Source organism: Lepidochelys kempii, chromosome 9, assembly GCF_965140265.1.
Source record: "Lepidochelys kempii isolate rLepKem1 chromosome 9, rLepKem1.hap2, whole genome shotgun sequence".
Lineage (NCBI taxonomy): Eukaryota > Metazoa > Chordata > Testudines > Cheloniidae > Lepidochelys > Lepidochelys kempii.
The window spans coordinates 58887467-58893466 of NC_133264.1; positions in this window are offsets into that span (position 1 = coordinate 58887467).

The window sequence follows — 6000 nt, forward strand, 5'->3', positions numbered from 1 at the left end:
CTGACATTAGTGCTGCCTCAGGGGCTAATGACCTTATGCTGTTGCCATAGCTACTGGGGCCTGGACTTTCTGCAATTTCTTTTCAATGAAGGTTATCATTTTTGTGAGCTAGGATCAGATGTGCCCCTGAACGAGCCACCCTGAAAATCACTGGGCTGTCCCGCCCGGCTCCCCTTGCAGTTTAACTCCCTGCTGCTGGCTGCACAGTGCTTCACTTCATCCCTGCCTGGCGTCGCTCTCAGGACACACCAAGCAATTGCCTCATCCCCGGGCCATCAGGGCATCTGGAGCAGACTGAAAACTTTCCACGCTCCCACCCGAGGTGGAGTGAATCCACTTTGCCCTGGGCAACAGACTGCAAAGGAGCCAGGGGGGTGAACCACACAGTAGCAAAGCTGCCATGGGCTCTCTGGGGATGTGCTGGCCCCTTCCCTGGGGTGGAGTGGGATGGGGGGGAACCCCTCCAAGCCAGCAATCATCTCACTCTCTCCAGAGCACCTGCCGAGCACGGGATCCTAGCACGTGGCTCTGCTTTGGCTTCAGGCCTGAGTGACTGGCAGGCAGGAAAGCTCCCACAGTGCCCGTAGCCTTTCCCAAAGGCAGAGGGAGACGAGGGAGCAGGGAAAGTGCGGTAACGTTTTCAAGGTGGCACATTCAGGGGCACATCTGATCTTAACTTCAGTTCAATACCCAGGGGGATCCCGGCACAAGGGAGACATCATCATCTTGAGCACACTCCATGCCTGCCCCGGAATTATTTACTTCCAGTCCCTCTGAGATGGTTGATCCTCCTGCCAGCATCCTTCGTGGTCACATTAGCAGGGGGTTGGTCAACTGAAAGCCAACAGATCCCTGCCCTTACCTCACTGAGACGCATACCCAGCAGGGGAAGAGCAGCGCTGAGGGGCCAATCATCAATGGTTTGAGCATTGGCCTGCTAAACCCAGGGTTGTGAGTTCAATCCTTGAGGGGGTCATTTAGGGATTGGGGCAAAAACTGGGGATTGGTCCTGCTTTGAGTAGGGGTTGGACTAGATGATCTCCTGAGGTCCCTTCCAACCCTGATATTCTATGGGAAAGCCACGGTGGCAGGATGTAGCAGGTGCACCTGCACTAGGTGAATTGGGATCAAGCCACATCCTCTAGCTGGCAGACCACACCCCCAGGGCACAGAGTGCCAACTCACCATGCTGTACACTAGCACAGGAACACGGCCAATGATGTTTTGGACACACTGAAGATCCATCTCCGTCTCTTGGCTCTGACAGTGGCAAATGCTAGGCCCTTAGCAGAAGCTGGAAAAGCCTGTGATCAATCTTCAGGATCAAAATTCCTTCCTGAGCCCATCAGAGGATCAGGGCATGCCCAGCATGAAGATTGAGAGCCTTTGTGATGGTTGTCCCAGTAAAGTGCTGCTCTCATTCACAGGAATATAGGAATTGCCAGACTGGATGAGACTGGAGGGTCATCTGGCCCAGTATCCACAGTGGCTGGTACCAGATGCTTTAGAGCGGAGCAGGGCGGGAAGACATTTTGGCCCGAGGGCCACATCGGGGTTGCAAAAGTGTATGGAGGGCCGGGTAGGTAAGGCTGTGCCCCTCTGAACAGCCTGGTCCCTGCCCCCTCCCACTTCCCACCCCCTGACTGTGCTCCTCAGAGCCCCCGACCCATCCAACCCCCCCCTGCTTGTCTCCTGATCGCCCCCACCCAGGACTCCCCACCCCAACCACCCCCCCGGGACCCCACCCCCTATCCAAACCGCCCCCCCCGCTCCCTGTCCCCTGACTGCCCCGACCCCATCCACCTGCCCGACAGGCCCCACGGGACACCCACGCCTATCCAACCCCCCCCCGTTCCCAGTCCCCTAACCACCCCCTCCCGCCCCATCCAACCGCCCCCTGCTCCCTGTCCTCTGACTGTCCCCTGGGACCTGCTGCCCCTTATCCAATCCCCCCCTCCGTGGCCCCTTACAATGCCACTCAAAGCAGCAGGAGCTCGCAGCCCCACCGCCCGGCTGGTGCCAGCCATGCCACCGTGCTGCCCGGCAGGAGCGGCAGACCAGACTGTTGGCGGCATGGCGAGCTGAGACAGCGGGGGAAGGGCCAGGGGCTAGCCTCGCCAGCCAGGGAGGCTAGGGCCCGACGGTTCTGAGGGCCGGATGTGGCCCGCGTGCCATAGTTTGCCCACCTCTGCTTTAGAGGAAGGTATGAGCCACCTACAGTAGCATATGTGGGCTATCTGCCCTCCATGTTAGGTATAAGAGCACTGTGGTAGCAGATCTGCCCCTGACAGTAGGTCTCATCCTAGTCTCACAAAGACTGGCTGAAGCCTGAAACATGAAGGTTAATACCAGATCAATGTCTAGGGCCAAATTATCTGCTGGCGTAACGTAATTGAGGTCAATGGAGTTTCACCGGCAAAGGATTTGGACCCTAATCATTCACTGTCTATCTCAGGGGTTGCTCTAGTGCCCATAGCGTCTGAACACTGCCCAGGTAAATCCGGTCTGTCTGGCAAGGTCTTGAGTGGAATGTGGTGCTATCCAGCACAGCAGCAGCAGGTTCCACAGGTGAATTCTACCAGTATTCCCTCTCTGATTCTAGGATTCCTTTGATTCTAAGCCACTGTCACCTTTTCATTTTGCCAGCTGCCCCTTTGTACATTGTGGGATGGGATAAAAAGCAGCACCCAGCTCGCTTTTGCTGTGCCATTTATTAGTGCATATATGGTTCTTTCAGACTTCATTAATAAATAATAATCCTTTGCCTTTCTCTCAGCCCTCCCAACAGAGCATCTCAGAGCACAGCCCAGACATTAGTTCGTGTATCCTCACAGCACCCATATGCGGGAGGTCAGTGTCACTATCCCCATTTTCTAAATGGGGAAACTGAGACATAGAGTTGCACCTCAAGCCACACAAAGTCAGTAGCAGAGCCAGGGTCCTGCCCCCATCAGTTGCTCTTATTCATTTCCTTTCCAGATTAAATAGGCCAAGCCTTTGAAAACCTCTCCCCATGCAAAAAGGGGCCTAGCCCCAGGTGCTGCCGTTAAGCATATTCATTCCCTTCTCTGGTCCATTTCTGTGTTCACCATCTTAAGGGTAGATGGGTGTGTGTGGATATACAGAGTGCCTTCTGCTGGCTAGTGGGTGCTGCTGTCTCCTCCAGTGCCCCTGGCCAGGTCACTGCATTGTCATTAACACTCAGGCCTGTCTGGGTGGTTCTCATAATCTTGGCCAAACCAGGGGGAAATGATGAAACCGTGTTTCTCTTCTGACGCTCCTTGGGCTGACGTGCCAGACATCAGACCGAGGGGGATGCATGTCCATGTGTGGGAAACCACAGGGAAAACCTGATCTGGTCCTGCAATCATGCTGCCTTGGGGTGCCTCGCTGTTAGCTCTCGCTAGTTCCACAATACCAGGCCTGCTTGGTGCTGGGACGGGAAGCCATGGGGAAAGCCCCAGCTACTGCAGAACATGGTGTGAGTGACTCAGCAGGGGTGCTCCTCCCTCTGAGTCAGGCCTGAACCCACCACCCAGCACAGCGCTGGAAGAGGCTGTCTGTCAGGGGATACCAAAACCATGACCTGTCCACGTATGGTCATTCCAGACCCCAGGATGCTTTTCACAGAGCGACCTGCCAGCCCAGGTCTCCTGGCCCGTCTGATTATTCCCTACAACTCCTACAGTTGCACCGAGACACAGATTCTTTATCCCGGTCCTGCATGGTGTTGCCATCAGACGGCTAATGCCTTTCACATGAACATGGCCCCTAGGAGAGGGGCCCCAGCCAGCCAGCGGTATATGGGGTTAACTCCCAGCAGGGGATTCAGAGACCCAGCAGGGAGGGGCCCCCCATGCTGACCTGGTCAGGTGCAGCTGGGCCTGCTAAACTCAGGCCCTGGGCCATGCTCGTGAGAGGAGCGGCAGGGGTGTTCTCCACAGCTGAGTATTTACCCGCAGGGAGGCCAAGGACAATTCTTATCTTGTGACAGGGAGTTTGGGGGTGTAGGTCTGGCTCCTGTGCATGCCCTGTCTCTGCTCTCCTGGGCCTCCCTGACAGTTTTGCTAGCCCAGTGGAGTAGAGGGGTCATGGCTGTGGAGGGAGAGGCCACAACTCTCAGGCAACAGGGGCCAGTCCCACTGATGAGCAGGGCAAAGGCCTGGACCTGGATCCGGCACACTGTGGTACCTGGGGGACATCTGATGAGCTGCTGCAAGTTGTCCCATCTGGAGCTTGTTCAGGCTACAGTGTTTACGTCCTCAGAGTGACAAGCTGCTGCCCAGACACCATAGTGAGGATTTCACAGACAGACCAGCTACCACAGTTGTTGCTTTGCCCTGTTGGATGCTGTTTGTTTGGAGGGTACGGATGGCAAAGCTGCAGGACAGGGATGAGGCCAGAGATTCTGCTGCTTTGTGTCCTCTGGCTGGAGGAGGATGCTGTACAGAAACCAGAAGCTGCCAGAGGGTCATTCTGCTTCGAGTCGACCACTGACCTCTGGGCCAGTCAGGCCCTGCCACCGCAGGCTTCTGTCAGTTCAAACGAGTGCCTCACATGTCTTCTGGGCATGGGAGTGGAGGCCTGCTGAGCACAGGGGCCTGGAGGAGGGCTGTGCTGTTTCAGTGACTTGGCCTCCCTTACTGTCTTCAGAGTAACAGCCGTGTTAGTCTGTATTCGCAAAGAGAAAAGGAGTACTTGTGGCACCTTAGAGACTAGCCAATTTATTTGAGCATAAACTTTCGTGAGCTTCAGCTGACTTCATCGGATGCATACTGTCTTGTGAGCCTCCTGTCCTCCCGTCCAGTTCCCCACCTCCAACCTCCCCAATTCCTCCTGCTCCCACTGCTTTTTTAAAATAACCTGTCTACAGCCTCCAGCATGTCATGGGCGTCTCTGTGCTTTGACAGCTGCATCTTGCTGGAGGCAACACTCGCTCCAACTCCAAAAACACAGGCCCCAGCCCCTCGAGTCTGAGCAGTATCTCCTTCGGTGTTAACAGGATAGGGCCTATGACACACAGCTGGGAAGTTCCACATACACAATGGCCAGTGCAATGCAGTGGTAGCATGCACAGAAGTTGCAGCTGGGTCAGAGGTTCAATAATTCTCTGGGAGTGTGGGGCAGAGACAGGTGCACAGAGCCACTGCATCATGCCAAGTACCATACAGCAGCCATGAGGTCCAGCTCCAATCTCACATCCACGTCATGGCCACCTTGGGACAGGAGGAAACTGCGGCTTTTTAGATCGCTGCATTCGTGTCCCAGACGCCCCGTGTCCTGCAGTGTGATCAGCCCAGCTCAGCAAAGGCTGTGGCCAGTGAATGAGGAACTTAACACAGCTCCCTCAGGTGATGACAGCCCACTGCAGGGCCCTTCCCACCCCACCCACAGACACTGCAAGCCCTGATCTGATTAGCTCAACCATCAAAGCAAACTTCATCCAGCTCTTGGAGCAAGGGAGGTGTCAGTGCCCTGCAGCAGGTTCTGATCTCTGTTCAGGAATAAAGGTGACTTTGTTTCAGGACCTAGCCCTCCAAGGAACAATCCTGACTTCAGTGCAGCTTGCTAGCTCAGGCCCAGAACTCCTTATGTGAAGGTCCTGAACCTTTTCACCCTCCACCAACTCTGCTCTTGGCTGACTCTGCCTCCTAGTCCTTTGATTGCTTTGCCCCAGGACGGGCTTGAACCAAGGGCCAGAGATTAAAGGTTAGTTCTTTGTGCACAGCGCTTTGAAACCCAGGGGATTGTGGCAGTTCTCAGAGTCTCAGTGTTGAAACCAACTGTCTTCCAGCTGGTAAAGGCTACATCTGCAGCTGCATATACAAAGGGCCGACGGGTTCCTCTCCCCTCACTCGCAGAGACAACATTGTGCTCCCAGCGCTTTTGAAGACGACTGGAGTCACAAGGCATCTCGCTTCTATGCATCACCAGCAGCCTGCAGCCCAGGATCTCAAGGCATCTTAGCCAAGCTCTGATGTGCCAGGTGGACAAATGCAC